Raw genomic sequence first — 16,868 nt, forward strand, 5'->3', positions numbered from 1 at the left:
AGACTTAGAGCGGCAACGTGTTGCGTTTTCTACTTTCTATTTCTTTGATCCACCTGGAGCATTCTATTTATTTTTGGTTTGATTCTTGTCATTTGGGATTTCAAGCCTTGAAGTTCCCAGGTACCATAAGGTTTACGGTTGTGGTAGCCAAAGATGGTTACAAATGATCTAAATTTCCTCTCACGGAAGGTTCAGTCCATGTTGCCCCCACTTGAATCTGGGCTGGTCTATGACTTGCTTGACCACCTGGGTGAAAAAAAGATGCTTTGTTAGCTCCAGACCTGGCTTCTAAGAGGATGGCCAGCTCCCACCTTCTTCCTTATGGAGCTCTGAGCCACTCCGTGAGGCCACCATGCTATGAAGAAGCCCAAGCTATCTACCTGGAGTCATGCAGAGAGAGCAAAGGTGAGATGCTGGGCCAGCTCCCAGCCATTTGAGTTAGCCCAGCGCAGGTCCTAGCCATGTGCATCCCCACTGCACCTTATTCACCTGACCCACAGAACGCTAGTACACAATAATAAGTTGCTGTTTGAAGCCATGATGCTTGGGATAATTTGTTATGCAGCAACAGACAACCAGAACAGGGCTCCACAGCTTTGACAGAGAAGACAATACTTTCAGACACTTAAACAATGCTACATCTGCCCCCACTCATCACATTTGCAAATCCTCCCACGAGAGAGCTTGCTCTTCTAAAGCACTCCTCTAAGTAAAAACAAACAGATAAACAGCATATCCGTGGGTATCTGACTTATGGGACAGGAACATTCTTTTGGTTTTGTGTTTTGGAGAGCCTTTCCTTGTGGTCTTTAATTTTTCCAAAACAGACTCTCAGCTGGTTCTCATTATCCATGTGACTGCTGGAAAATTCTAATCCCTAATGCAAGACCTATATTTTTAAGAACAGCAATCAAGAAAACTATGTTCAGGAGGAATGGAGTATTCTGGATTGTGTGCGTGTTGGGGGTGGTGTGGGGAGAGTGCTCTGAGACCAGAAAACCTACATTCCTTTCCAGCACATGGTCCCAGTCTGGAGCTCACCTTCCAGGGGAGGATGCTAGAGGTGAGACCAGATGGGGATGGATGTGGAATTATTTTAATGGTTGAAGGCTTTGTCTTTTCGGCCAAAGCAGAGGTCCCAGTTGTGGATGTCTATTACTGTGACGTGTCTCTTGGTTGAACAGAAGCGACCCTCCTCTGAAGCTAGGCTGTGAGGCTCTCATCTGCAGGTGGAAAGGCACTTGGGACTTGCGGCCCCCAGCTCCTTCCATGGAGATGCATCACAGGCATATGGGCCAGCTGCATAGAGTCTCAGCATCTAACACTTGCTGGCAGCTTCCACAGGGGTCCCACTGACACTCTTCTCAGACTGAGTCCCTAGGAGAACATCTTCGGGCAACTTCATGGATGGGTACATATTGGGCATGGGGCTGATACCACCTGGAGAGGGAGGCACTCCACCTCCCTCATGGCAGATTGATTGTTTCCTTCAGGGAAGAGAAGTCAGCTGCTGGGTCAGTAAAAATAGTCAGGAGTGAGAGAGGGACTTTAGGAAGCAGGCAAGAGACTGAGGAAAGGGTTTGGGTGAATCCTAAGATACTGGGGTAAGGGATAAACTGGTTTTTCAGGACAGAGCAGAGGTGGGAGAGTGTGTGCTTGGGTTCCCAGAAGGGACCAGGCTGAGCCCTCCTAGGGTGGAGAAGGAGAGGAGAGAACCAGGGTCGGGGAGGCCCAAGAGGGTCCTAGGGGAGGATGGGTCACCAGTGGGTCAAATAGGACATAGGCTTGATGTGCTCACAGGTGCCTGAGGGCTGCCTGCTGGTGTGTAAATGTTCCAGATCCTTTGGTCGCGCACACTGCTGTCCACCCAGAAGCTCAGGCCTTCTTGTCTAAACCTCATTTAGCCATGTCTTGCCCGCTCTGCCTTCGGTGGCTTCCTGGGCTTCCAAGGGAGAGCCTGCCTTCTCTCTGCTGCCCTCACTGTAATCCATGCTGACCTGCCCCTGGCCCAGCGTGGGCTCTGGCCTTCTCTGACTCCTCCCTCACATCATATGCAAAAAGCAAATTCCAAGAGCCTTTGTAAATGTAAAGTCAAAAGCATAATGCTTCAAAACAGAAACAGGGGAAGTGATGTTTATGTCTTGGGGTAAGCAAAGAATTCTCAAAGCAGGACACAAAAAAGCACTGGCCAAAGAGAAAAGAGTGCTAAACTATTTTATTTTCATTTTTATATTTTTTAAAGATTTTATTTATTTATTCATGAGAGACACACACAGAGAAAGGCAGAGACATAAGCAGAGAGAGAAGCAGGCTCCATGCAGGGAGCCCGATGTAGAACTCGAACCCGGGGACCCCAGGATCATGCCCTGGGCAGGACGCTCAACTGCTGAGCCACTCAGGCGTCCCATAAACTATTTTAAAATAAAATTAAAATTAAGACCATCTATCGAGCCAGAGAAACCAGTGAGAGAGGAACCTACAGGCCACAGGGTAGGACAGGATAGTCCCAGCACGGATATTCAACAAAGGACTTGGATATTCGGAATATATAACAAACTCCTACAAAACAGCAAGAAAAAAAAAAAAAACAACAAGAAAGAAGGTACTCCACAAAAAGGGAACATTCCAGCTGCCAGTCAACATCTCATTACGCATTAGGGTAACACAAAATAAAGTAACGTAAGAGTAACGTACGTCTACACGCCCACCAGAGTTACTAAAACTGAAAACTCAGGGCAACACCAGGTGTGGGCTAAAGTGTGGAGTAATTGCTTGCTGATGTGAGTGTGAACTGGTTCAACTTGGCCGAACGCTTTGGCAGTAAAACTGAACGTACGTATTTCTTAGGATCTGTCCATTCCAATCCTGGGTGGAGACCCAACAGATACACGTCCGTATGGCACAGAAGCCACGCACAAGGGCTCTGGCCGTGACAGCCCCACGCCGACAGCAACGCGATGTGTGCCCCCGTAGAAAGAGTGAGTTATGGTGAACTTCGTCCAGCAGAGCAGTGCTCACGCCCCGCACCACGGAGGAATGTCGTGCACGTACAGTTGCGTGAAAGAAGCCAGATGGCCGAGCGCACGTCCAGTACGACTCCAAGCACATTCAGTTCAAGAAGAGATAAGGCGAATCCACGGGGGCAGAGCCGGGGGTGAGACCGGGAGGGGGCTGGGGGCTTGTTGGGCTGGAAGCGCTCTTCACGTGGAGGGTGACTGCGTGGTGCCGTCACCTTGTGAAAACTCGTGGGGCCGAACACCTGCCTCTGGTGTGTGCGCTTTTCCGAAGGTGAGTGATACTTGGAGCAAGGTTTACCTAAAATAGTAATAACTCAGAGGAAATAAGGCAGACCTATTGTTCAGCCGCTCACTCTACGGACAACCTGCTTTATTTTCCTTGAGTACCTATGGGAGGGAGCCACAGACGCATTTTGGGGCTCAATCTGGTGAGTTCAGCGTGTACTTTGCCACCAAGGCGCTGTGTGACTTTGGGCAAGTTACTTCAAGTACCCGTGCCTCTGTCTCCTCATCTGCGAAATGACAGGGGTGGTCGTGTGGGATGTGAGTTGCCCCGTGAGTTGTTGTTGTGAGGCTTGACCGAGTTAATATGCAGAGAGACAGAGAGTGTGAGCCTGGGCCAGGGCTCATGCACCGATTCCTGCGGTCATCAGGGTACTTGCTGTTCTCCGGAATTGTCCTGTTGGGATAACGTCTGTCTCCCTGGCCGACGGGCAAGCTTCCAGGCCGCAGGGCTCTTGCCAGTCTTCCTGGGATGCTGCTTGACCACTCTAGGTATTTAATACATATTCATCAAATGACTGAGCAGGGTGTCAGGGGACCCCGCTCTGAAGCAGGGTAGCCCCAGAACAGGCAAGAAAGGAGGCATTTCTGGCACATGAGCGGATAGAAGGTCAGGGTGGCCTCCAGTGGAAACGGGGCTCCATCTGGGACCCCATATATGTCCAGGGCTTGGAAGGGGCTGCTGCTCAAAGAACCGCACCTTGCAGTCAGCAGGAACCTTGGGAGGGAGGGAAACAGAGAAGGGACACCCTTGGATATGCCAGCGCCCCCTCCCACTCGCCAGGTGCAGCAGCCAGGTTACCGGCTAAAACAAAATAAAACCTCCACTGTCTCCCCTGCCAGGGTGACTATTGCATTTTTTAAAAAGTTGTGCCAGGACCACCAAAGACCAGGAACATGTTCCCTGGCAGCACTGAACCAGACATTGAGCCAGATAGTCTCTCCCTGCACCCATCTCAGCTCCTGAGAGCTCAAAGGAGCAGGGTCCTGGACCCCAGCCTGGCAGGCAGGCGGCAGGTGGAGGCCAGGAGGCTGGACGTGCCCGGGAGGCGATCGGGGGTGGTGTGGCCGCGCGCCCACCGTTCCCAGTGAGCTCTGTTTGACAGGACGTAATAAAAAATCTTTTAATCTTTGTCACTGTGGGTAGGCGGAGAGGCCAAAAGTCTCCATGTTTTAAAGGGAAATTTTAATTAGTATGTAAATTCGACTCACAGCATTAAAATGTCATTTGCTAAGTAAATGTTGCCGCCTCTGAGTTCAGGTATTTATTTGATCCTGTCCTGCCAAGGTGCCTTTGTGGGTTTCCCGAGTGTGTAATAACAGCATTTCAAAAACAAAATGAAATTCTCCCTCTGTTACAATGCACCCGGGTTACGGCTTCGCCGTCGGCGATGTGACTGGAATATTTTAAGGGAGCAGCCGGCGGCTCTGGCAGCCGCCCGCCCGTCCCCTCCTTCCTGTCTGTCTGAGACGGCCTCTGGGGGCTGCGAAGGAGACCCTCGAGCCCGGAATCCGGACCTCGGGCTGGCTGCCAGCTACCTGCAGAGCGGCAGGCGGGAGGAGCGCCCCGGCCTGCGGACTGGCACCCCCACCAAGGAAGGGGCGAGGACGAGCACCGAGGGCCACGTTTCCCTTAACTCCAATGATGATTTAATGCTGGGGATCCAAAGAGCAGGAATGATCGTCCAGCCCTCAATGCTCTGGACTTGCATCTGACAGTGATCATCAATTAATGAAGCATCGCTAAACCGTCCCCGTGTGCACGCGTGTGCATGGGTGTGCGTGCGTGTGTGCAGCTCCCAGCTGCCTGCCTCCCACAGGAGACCATTCAGCTCCCGGCCCTGTCTAGACAGCAAGGGTGCCAGCCACCGCCAGGCTCGAGCCTACTCTGTGTGTGTGTAAGCGTGTGCTTTTGCCTGCGTGTACATGTGTACGTGTGCCTGGCTATGCATGCAGATGCGTGTGTGTGTGTGTGCATGTGTGTTGGGGGCAAGATTACCACACTTGCCAGATGCACAAACAGAGGCCAGGGGAGGTGGTCCCACTGGTCCACCATCCCCAAAGCGTCCCCTCCCCTCCCCTACGCTTGACCCAGCCTGTTGTTGGGGATGAATCTGAAGACATTTTCTGGAGCCTGGGAGGGGCTGGGACAGAAGTGCCCACAAGTGAGTTGTTTCTCACGCTGGCTGGGCCACTCACCAGTTAGGAACCCCAACCCCCCATCTTCTCCAAGTCACAAAATAGCACCACAGGTCTAGGTGGCTAAGCCCAAAGCCAGGGCGTCCTCTGGGGCTGGCCTCGGGACACCATCTGCGTAGATGGGCAGGGAGGAGGCCAGAAGGAATGAAGCCAACCCTCAGGGACCCTCCGGCCTCTGGTCGTCACACCCACCTGGCCCTGCCAAAGTGCAAATTGTCACTCAACCCTTGGCTGCTGAACGTTTACACCGTAACCCCCCGATAGAACCCCGATAAAGAGGCATCCCTGCTGCACAACAGTCAGGCTCACCCACCTGCCCTGGACAAAGGCCAACATGTGCTCCGGGGGCACAAGCCTTCAAAATGGTCCTTTCCCCTCTCTCCTTAGAGCATCCACTGAAAAACCTAGGCAGAGGGCCTCCGGCGTACGGACCCCACGCTCAGCAGAGAAACAGGTGGACAGTGCTGTCCCGGAGCCACGGTTTGGGAGGAGAGCCAGAAGCCACGGGGGAAATTAGGGGAGCAGGACGCCCTGTCCAGAGCATGGGAGCACCAGCGATGGGGGCGTGTTCTGGAGGGTCAGGTGCGGGGAGCGCCAAGCCAGGGGCAGAGGCAGACGGGGAGATGCGGGGGGTCCTCAGAGCACTGCTTATCTCCTGCTTCCGCCCGTTGGCTGTGGACAGTACAGCGAGGCCAGCAAGAAATGGGAAGAGCTAGCTGCAGGGACCTGGTGGGAGGGGTGGTGCCAGGAACAGGTGACACTGTGCTCTTCAGCCCAGTAGGCAGCGGTGGGGTGGCTGCTTTAGGCCAGTAAAGGCCCCCCAAGACCAATGAGACCAGGGTGTCCCCAGATAGTCTATCTACACCAGTTCCTCCCCGGGGGGCCTTCCTGTCCCGCCCCCAGTTGCACTCATCAATGTCTGGAGACAGGTCGGGTTGTCACACCCGGGGCACCAGTGTGACAGGCACCTAGAGGGTAGAGGCCAGAGATGCTGCCGAATGGAAGAGCCCACCCCCTGGACCCTCTGAGCGGAGCAGGTTTCAAGAGCAGGCTCTGTGTCAGGAGAGCCAGGCTGGAATGTGTGCGGCGGCTCCCGGGCCGTGTGGGATGGACTTGCTCCAGCCTCAGCGTCCTCGCCCGTCAGCCGGTGATGATGGGGAGGCTGTTTCCGTGATGCTGCTCTGGCGGCGCTCAGCACAGCCTCCAACCCCCTTGGCAAGTGGCAGCTTTTACCATGTGCAGGAACTTTCAGCCCATTCTGGACACAAACCCTTGCTCACGCCAGACCTGCCACTCATGAGGAAGGCGTGGGGAACGGCTTGTGCCTTTGTTTCCCCAACCAAAAGAGCATCCTTCCAGGCTACTTTCCCCTCCCCTCCCACCTGTGCTCCAGAGCTTCCCGTCCATGCCCAGGTTTCAATATTTCTAGAATACTGAAAAGCCCTAGATACGTAAAGATGCCTCTATGGCCCTGGAAGGGTCTGTAAATAGGGAAGCGCCGGGATGAGGTTTGGCCTCCTGAAAGGAGACGCGGCTTTACCTCCTCCAGGGTCCTTCTCCCCGTTGGTAAAGTTGCAGGAGGGCATCTCGGCAGAGCTGATGGATTCGTTCGTGGCTACTTTTGGGGAATGAGCCCAGGGAAGCAGGTCACCCATGACGACACTTTCAACAGTGGAAGTGTGAGTCAGTGGTCCTCAGCCCTCGCCCCACGTTGGAATCACCTGGGGAGCTTTGAAAGCCTGGGTGCCTGGGACCCACCCGACAAGGCTGACTCAGTGGGTAGGACGTGGTCTGAGGGGCAGTGGGTTTTCAAGCCTCCCCAGGTGGCGCTCATGTGCAAGCAGGGCTGAGAACCACAGGTTCAAGGGCTCCAGTGGGGAGAAAGGAGAGAGAGAGAGAGGCAGAGAGAGAAGAGTTAGGGGCACACGGCGCTACCACGTTCGTCTCAGCTGGAGAAGCCTGGGTATGACCCTCTAGCTCTCCTTCACCCTGTTGCACTCATCTGATCTTTACTGAGAACTGCCTTCGTGCCAGGCATTGTTCTAGATTTGGAGACACAGCCAGGAAAAAGATAGGACACTTGCCTTCAAGGAGCCTACCAGGGTCTAGCCGAGGAAACAGATGACAAGAGGAGGTCAAATAAAAAAGCAGGAACGTTTCTGACAGCGGTAAGTGCCGCATGGGCGATCACACAGCGGTCCACCTGTATGATGGAGATTATAATAAAACCCCTCAAGGCCGATGGGAAGGTTAAACTAAATAATTCATGAAAATACGCGTGGCGCGGTAACAGGCTTCTAGTAGGTGTTGTGACTGGGGTCCCCCTCCGCCGTCCCCGTCATGCAACAGCACTGAGTAAAGAGAACCAGGAAGGCATCGGGAGGAAGGATGTGTATCAAAGTCGGAGAAAAGTGATGGAGGATAGAGTGTAAGGCCTTCTCGGGCCCAATGAGAGGCACCAGGATGAGTGCTGGGTTCCTCACGGTCGGCCTTTCCCTAAATATCAATCTCCTGTCCTCCCACAGCTTGGGAGACTTGAGGGGTCCTCCTTAGCCAGGCCACCCCGGGTGAGCTCTCTACTGTCATCCTGTTGTAGGTCAAATCCGAGAGATCCGTATTCGATGGAAAACTGTCCACGAGTGGAGAGGAGCACAGGATTCCACCCAGAGCGAGGCCTCGGACCCGCTCCATCTGGAGGTTGTGCTGGCTCGTCAAAGCAGGGCTGTCCGACCCCAGGGAACGGAGGCTGGAAGGTGGCCAGATGGAGGTGCACCTGTGTGGTCAGTTCCTGCGGTGTCCCCTGCACGTGGACCCATACCTGGCCCGCAGGTCGTGTTTGCCGGGGGGGCACGGCGAGGTGTGATGCACACTCATGGCCCGCTGCACTCGGCGACACGGCGTCAGGTGGGTGGTCCTGTCCCTCCGCTGGCTTGAGGCCGTGAGAAAGGGGCTGAGACCTGGCCCTTCCCCCAGGAGGTCAGAGCAGGCAAAGGGAAGGTTTTAAAAGAAAGGACTCCTTTCAAGATGAGCTGAAACAAGAAGTGACCTCATCTTGGAAGCAATGTGGAAAGGGGAAACCATGGGGGGCCAGCTCAGGCTGGCAGGCAGGAGACCCCAAGGAGACCTGCACACACTTCCCAGGGGGAAGGCTGGGCCGTGGGGGGGTTCACTCCCACGTAGCACAGTGGCAGGGGGACAGCCGTGCTTTTATCCCTGTGGCTCCTGGCATGAGTGGCTGAGTCACAGGTGGGGTCACAGGCCCACCAGGGCTGTCACTCCCACCCTCACCTCCATAGAATGAGCGAGCGAACCAATGAATGATCGCAGAACATCCGGGAATAATCCGTCTTCATATACGTGGCTGCAGTCTGGCAGCACCCTGGCTCGTGGGGTGAGCGTGGGCCTGTCCTCCCTCTCCGGGCCTCATGTTCTTGCTGTGTTCAAGCCCACGACTCCTGTTTTTTTTTTTTTAAAGCCCACGACTCCTTTTGGGTGTCCTTTACTAGGTGACCGACTGGCCCCACGCCACCCCCTTAAGCTGGGTCACGGGGTGCGGGTGGGGGCTTCTCCAGATCAAGTCACCAAAACTCAAGATCTCCCCGGAGATGCCCAGGTGGCTCAGCAGTCAAGCATCTGCCTTCAGCTCAGGGTGTGATCCCGGGGTCCTGGGATCGAGTCCCACATTGGGCTCCCTGCATGGAGCCTGCTTCTCCCTCTGCCTGGGTCTCTACCTCTCTCTGTGTGTCTCTCATGAATAAATAGATAAAATCTTTAAAACAAACAAACAAACAAACAAACAAAAAAACCTCAAAACCCCAACTAAGTAGATCCTATTTTTTTCAGGCTTTTTTTTTTTTTTGAGGGGAGGGGGGCGGGGAGGGGAGGGGAGGGGAGGGGGGCACTAACCGGGGGTCGGCGCTGCAGGGGGGAGGGGGAGGGGGAGGCCCCGCGGCCAGGGACCTGCGGCACGGGGGGCTTTTTCAGGCTTTTTACTTGAAAGCTGTGACCATCAGGAGCAGAGGATGCAAGGGACCCACTCAGGACAGGAAGTGGGTCTGGACTCCGTCTCCCAGGCCCTCGAGGCCAACTTTTTCTAGGTACAACGTGTTTTCTCGGCAGCCTGGAGAGAGACATAAAGTACCCTTGGTTATCAATTCACCATCCAACAGAAATAAAATGCCTCTCGGGAATGCATCTCACACCTCCATCCTGTGAGCCTAGGGCCACGCATCCCCGTTGCTTACAGACCAGGGTCTCGGCCCCACAGTCTTGTATTTGGACAGGCCCGTGGAGTGGACTCTTGCAGGCATGAGGTCACCGAGCCGAAGGGCTGATCCCCGTCTCACAGATGAGGACACAGAGCCTCAGAGCAGCTGTCCTGTGACCAGGGTTGCACACCTAAGAGAGGGGGTACAGCCAGGATTTGAAACCAGTTGCATGGGAGCCCTGGTTCCTGCTCTGTTCTTTCTGCATCTAAGTGTCCAGGCTGTCAAGCCTCTTACCTGGCTCCCTCTCACTTGCCTAAGTGCCTCAGGACAGCAGGTGCCTAACCGGGAGCCAGACTCTAATCCAGGCCACCGGACCCCAGCAGTGGGGCCCTTGACCCATGATGGACACCTTCACCCCCACTCAGTCATTCCCAACACACATAGGCTAAATGGGGTGAGCATTTTGGAAGTCAGTCCCTACCCGGGCATTTAGAAGTCTCAGCAGAGCTTACACAGAAGCCCTGGAAAGAAGGCTGGGATTTGCTGCCCCAGCTCCCAGTGCTGGTGACAGAGCCTGGGGAGACAGTTTGCTCAAGAACACAAGGGTTAAGGAGAAATACACGATGATTTATCGTTGCTTCCCACCCTTACCCATCCTTCTGGCCAACGCATGATTTATCAGCGTACAAATATCGACGGGGTGTCTCCGATGGGACAAGATGATTGCATTCTTTGGGTTTAATACTTTCCTTATGTGGTTTAAATCCTCCCAGTTCAAGAGCCACCCCTCGAGGCCTGTGGTCCTTGAGCGCAGGGTCAGCAAATGTGAGGTTGGCCGGGAGACTCAGCTTTGTCTTGGGCTTTCAGGGACGTCTTTAGATGAAAACCCGGCAAGCCAGGGAAAAGTGCCAGAACAATTAGGAAGAGTTGCCTGACGGAGGCTTTTCAGATCTCTTTGAGAGGAGACATCGTACTCCCTCCCAAGAAGGTTACCTGTCCAGGTAACAGCTGAATCGCCTCGTTACTCTGAGGGCCTCCTGAAAAGGCTTGTGCTCGGGGAGCCGGGACTGCCAACTCTTTGAAGAAGAGAGACAGCCGCATTCAAACGGATTTGACCTTGTGGGGCAGGATGCTCAGAGCTCGGCCTCCTGGCTAGGGCTTAAGAGCAGATTGTTTCCAGAAAGAAATGAGGCAGCTCTTTCAGCCTTGGGCCGGAGGTGACCTTTTTCCCCTCCCTTGGATTTCGAGGCAGTGAAATAACATCGGGCCTTTATTTATAAAGCCTCATTCCTGTAAGGGTTCTGTTTGCCCTGGAAAGAGTCGGGGGAGAAAACCATGGGTGGGAAGTGTCCTGGCTGCAGGTAGAGGGAGGGAGGCATAGAGAGCAGGTGACTTACCCTGGGGTCACGAGGCCAAGCAGTCTCTGGGTGATAAGAGGCCAGTCTGTGTTTCTGGAACATTCTGGAACATTCATCTTTCCAGTAGAGTGGCGTTTTCCAACCACACCATTGACATTTGGGCTGGCTGTTCTTCGTGGCAGGGGCCGCACTGTGTGTTGTGGGATGTTTGGCGGCGTCCCTGGCCTCCGGCCCTTGGCTGCAGCCCCACCCCCACCCCAGGGGCGACAACCACTCCAGAAAGGGGTTGAGAACCACTTGTCTGGAGGAAAGGGTGGTTCCCTCTCTGTGTGTCTTGTTTGAAGAGCACGCAGCCTAGACCTGGGTTCTCTTGATTTGCTATTTCTTTTAATTATTTATCAAACAAACACTGCCCTGGGCCTCGTTGGCGCGGGGTCCCCTGGGGGAAATGCACGCAGTGTGCGGGGACCCTGAGACTGGGCTCAGGCCTGCAGCTTCCTCCTCAGGCCGCCTCTCCTAGAATCCTGAGCCTCAGCCCTTCCCTAGCCTCCTCCTTTCTCATCAGCCCTCCGGCTGTTCCTCGCCCCTTGGGAGGAGGATAACCTCTCATAGACCAGGCTCCTCCTCCCAGGGGCCCCTGAGCTGCACAGTCCCTCGGGGTCGCCAGGGCAGGGGAGCCTGGTGCCCACAGCAGTGGCCTCCACTCACTGTCCTCCCTTCCCTGCTCAGCCCCACTCCCCCCGCCCTGTGCTCCCTGGGAGGTACTCCCAGAGAAACTGCTTCCTGGCCTGTGTCAGGGTCGGTGCTTGGGGAGCCCAGACTAAGAGCCACTGCCCCGCTTCTCCAGCCCTGCCAGTAGGGCTCTCATGCGTCCCGCACATGCTGCCTGCCTCCGGCCATCTCTGTCACATCAGGGGCAGGCCAAGTCCCCTCGGGTTCGGCTGTCTCTGCAGAGTGATACCAGGTTCTTGTCCCTTGCCCGCCCTCATCTGTCACACACCACCTCTGTCACCTTCCTCCAGCCACTCTGAGCTTCCTGAGTCATGGGCACCCCAGGGCCTGTACACGTGCGGGTCCTGCAGCACGGAACCCATCCCTCCGGGTCGTCACACGGCCAGCTCCTTTGCATTTCAGCTGGCCGGTCCCTCCTCCGAGAGGCCCACTCCGATCCCCAGGCTCACATAGCCTCCCCGGACTAGCAGCCATCACCCATCCCATCACCCTACTTTGCTGCATCCACACAGCCCTCGGAGATCCCTCTCTCCAGGCACATGTGTACTTGTGGGCTGCTTCTCCCACTTCCTCCACACCAAAGGTGAGCCCCAAGAGGACAGGACCTCACCCACTCAGCTACTGCAATATCGCCATGGAGGCCAGTGCCTGGGGATGGTAGGGTTCAAAGGATGCTTATTGGAAGGAGGACAGTGCAGGTCATGGATGGGCGGGGGGCGAGGGGGCTTGAAAGGGAGCACTTAGTTTCCCCTCGTTCCCAGGATCCCAGCCGGCGGGCACGGAGTGTCCACGGGAGCCTGTCCTGGGCTCTGGGCACCAGGCACCTGGTCCTCATGCCAGCTGGAAGCTGACAGCCACGAACCAGGAGACACTGGCAAAGACTTGGCGGGGCTCCCTCTGTGCAGGAGGCCCCCCAGCTATGAGCAGGACACCAGCCCTTGGCCGTGTTCCAGGAGAGGAGAGGGAGAGCAACCCAGCCCCATTGGACAGCTGAGGATCTAGGGAAATGCATTTAAAATAGCTTTTCTAGCAGCTGCCAGCAGATTACTTTTTCCATGCAGACTGGATGGCTCTAATAAAAAAATGAGAACTTCTCCATCTGCTCTTTAAAGATAAGCCCCCAGTTCCCCAAATCGGTGAGTGGCAGAGGCCCAGGGGCCTCGGGCAGGCTGGGAGGCACGTCAGGCCCGTGACAGGGCCCATGAGCCGGGGCCCGGATCCGGCTGTCGGGGCCTCCCAGCTGTGGGACAGGAAGCGGAGGTCAAACAGTGCGACGTGGGTAAGTGAGATGTCATTTAGACCTGTGATGGCCCCGTCGGGCCCCCCAGGGCCACACGCCAGCGTCAGATGGGAAATGGCCTGGTCACCACAGGATGGAGGGCGGCTCCAGAGCTCCACCAGGACATAGCCTGGCAGCGACAGAGCAAGATGAGCCATCGGGAACAGGTGCCGTGTGCACCCCAAAAGACAGGGCTGGTGGAAATCCCCCAAATGCCTCATACCACAGTAGCTCTTCCCCAGGTATTGGAGAAGGGGGGGGCCGATGCCGTTCTGAGTGGCCTGATGCTGACGCTGTTGGAGGCCTTCGCTGAGAAGATGGAGATAAAACTGGGAGCACAGAATCGTTAGGGCCCTTCCCAGGGCTGTGGGAGTGAGAGGCCCTGGACCCCAAGCGGCCTGGGGCTTCACGGTGTGTGTGTGCACACATGCGTGCCTGTGTGTGTGCGTGCGCAGTGCACAGAGGGGTCTCTCCGCCCGAGCCTTCTTTGGTTCGGAGTTGCAGGCACCATTCGCAGTAAGTGGGATGTATTACTACGAGCTGATGCTCGCCTCCTGACTCGGCTCCTGCTCCTTTGGTCCCTGAATCGAGGACTAGCCCTTGCCAACCACGTCCCAGAGTTGGTAACGCAGAATCAGACGGGCAGTGGACGGAAATAGGGCTGGAGGCAGGAGGGAAGAGGGGAGGCCCTGCCCAGAGAAGCCGAGTTTGTCTACATGAAAAGAATAGGGATTTGGTGGACGGGAGGGAGCCTGTAACTCCACAGTCTGAAGAAGCCTGGAGCTTTCAGAAGGTGAGGTCTCCCATGGTTGTGGTCGGCATCGTCATGTTGTTGGTCATGAACTGGACCCTCTGATGTTCTTTGAGAGACACCAGTAACGACTCAACTGCCTTCTATTGACTTGTGGTTGTAGCAACCACATTTTTTTTAAGTTTTGAAATCCATTTTTTTTTTTTTAAGATTTTGTTTATTTATTCATGAGAGACACACAGAGAGAGGCAGAGACACAGGCAGAAGGAGAAGCAGGCTCCCTGCAGGGAGCCCGACGTGGGACTCGATCCCCAGGCCCCAGGATCATGCCCTGAGCTGAAGGCAGATGCTCAATCACTGAGCCACCCCACCGCTGAGCCACCCAGGGGTCCCTGTAGCAACCAAATTGGACCCATGTATCAGCGGGCAGCATGGGGCCTGGGTCTTAACAGGATTACACTCCAACCCAGGAGGAATTCTCCTACCCAGGTGTGTGCACGTGTGTGTGCCAACATGTACATGAGTATGAAACGCAAGGCACCAGACCTCAGGGCTCGACGAGCCCCAGAGCATCACCATATATTTTCCCTTTTATGGTCTTGAGATATTAATCAAACTTGGAAATGAAGGGGAAAGATTATTACGTGCTCTTCCAGAATCGAACCAGAGCATGTCTAACATGCCCAAAAAAAAGCGATCTGATTCTCTGACGCAACTTTGCGTGACTTACCGTTGACTCTCGTTTTGAGCCCGCATTTGAATAGTGACCTGTTAACCTATAGGAGATTGAGAAGTTGACAGTGATCCTCCAGAAGACGCACAACTGATTAGTGATCAATAGAAAAGATAACCACAGTTTATCTCCCCCCCACCCCCCCGCCGTGGGACACAAGACATGAACCGGTTTTGTATCTTTTTGATGGGTCTCTCCTACCACGTCCGAACCAACCTCATCATCCTGCTTAGCCATGAACAAGACTACTCTCACGAGTTCTCACTGTGCGCTTCTCCGAGAATTATGTTTTTTACTTTTTGCATATTTTCCTCTAACATTAATGTCTTTTCTCTAGTCTCTTTGCCAGCAAACTGATTTCATACCCCTTAAATCATTCCAAATAAAAAGGCCTGACATAAGGCATGTGACCATCACCATGTAAACTTCTTTGGGTTCTAGCTCCTTCTTCAGTCCTGATTTTTTTTTTTTTTTTTAAAGAATCCAAGTTACGGTTTCAAATGTAATCCAAATAACCTCTTGCTCTATAAGGCTCCATACGGGCTAGTCAGAGCACACAGCTAAATAAGCAAAAGGTACTTGCATTTCCATAGGATATTTAAGGGGTCCAGACCACAACTCACAAGGCGCTTCTGGAAAAAATGCCCTCTGTCCTCTCCGCCAGCCTGTCACACCCAGCGCTGCTTCAGGGCCCCTCTGCTTTCACTCTTGCTCTCGTGCTCCCGGACTGCTCCTCAACGCCTTGCGTTAGCAATGCTTTTGACTGCGAGCAATAGGAAACTCCACCCTAAGAGTATTTACCTATCCACTTAAACAGGTATATGTGGTCTTAGGGCAGGTTTAGATGCTCAACAATAGGGTCAGGATCCAGGCTTTGTCCCTTCATGTACTCAATGAAGTGTCCTCCAGCCTGTTGCCTCGTTGTTACAAGGTGGCTACTGCACCCCCAAACGGCGTGCCCTTGCATGCAGCATCCCCAGCAGGAAGAAGAGGGCCGAGACCAACGACCTTCTCCCCTAAAGATCTGGTCTTTTTATTCAGGAAGAGAATTGTTCCCAGATGCGCCCCAGCAGAATTTCTCCTTTCTCCTCTCATCATCTAAAACCGGGTCACACGACTACCCCTACTTATGAGGGATGCTGGGAAAGCAAGCGTTTGACAAAGCAGAGAAGACTCGCCCTGGCTGGCTGAGACCAAACAGGACTCGTTCCGCGGCACAAGTGGGGACGTGCGCGCGGCCTTAGGGCAAGCGCTCACGTATTGATCTGTTTCTAATGAACACACGGGGTTGGTACCTTGTTTTCTGATTTATGCAGGAGGGATAAAGAAGGTCAGAGAAGTTAACTGGCTCGTAAGTAAGTGGCTGAGCTGAGATTTGGCTCAGGTCACTATGACTTCTAAACCCGTGTCTTTTTTTTAAAAGCCCTTAATACCCTGTTTTTTTGTCTTTGCAAGGGGAGGGCGTGCAGAGAAAGCAGACGGCTGGGCGGTGGGCGGCTGATGCACCCACCCGGCTGTGATGCCAGGATTGTTGGGAACCTCGCCCGGCGTGTGGGGACCCACCCCTCACAAGGCCCTGGTCCCCCGCTCCACGTGTCCTGCCTTCCTCGGAGGCTCTGGGCTCACGCCTCCTGCTTTTGGAAGGGGGTAGACGCCGTCGCACCACCACCCTCTCATTCAGAGGCGGCACCCCTACAGCACCCCTCGGCGTCAGAGGCGGCACAGACCCTCCGGGGCGCTCTTGTCCTCGGTGCCAGCACGGACGGAGGGTGCGTGCCTGTCAACACGAGGAGGGGGAGGGAAATGTCAGAGTGACCGTGGGCCCCGTTGGGGCTGAGATCTGAAGGCCTCGACAGGACTGCATTTTGGGAGGCCTGGTGACTGCAGGGACAGGCGGAAGCAATGGGGACGTGGCCAGGCTGCGGCCCCACTCCCGTCTGCTCCTCAACCCAGGAGGAGAAGCGGGGGCCCACGAAGAGCACCAGCTTTGAGATCTGGGTTTGAGGCCCTGTGCCGCCCCTCACGGATCGAGTCCCATGCTGAGCCTGTTTCTCCACCTGTAAAACAAGAGGGTGACAGTGGTGTCCCTTGACTGGGAAGCTGCAAATCTGAAAGAACAATACTCCAAAAGCCCCCTGGAGCGCAGGGTACGCTGTGCAGGAATTCCCACCGTTCCTACAGCAGCGAACTACCTCCTGTGCTTCGTCTGATCAATCGCCCAAAGCTCTTCCCACCCTGCCCCTACGCTCTCTCCTTTCTGTGCCCCGAGTCCACTCTTCCAGCTGCTCGCTCGTGTGGGTGGCGGTATC

This window comes from Vulpes lagopus, chromosome 18 (genome assembly GCF_018345385.1).
Source record: "Vulpes lagopus strain Blue_001 chromosome 18, ASM1834538v1, whole genome shotgun sequence".
Classification (NCBI taxonomy): Eukaryota; Metazoa; Chordata; class Mammalia; order Carnivora; family Canidae; genus Vulpes; species Vulpes lagopus.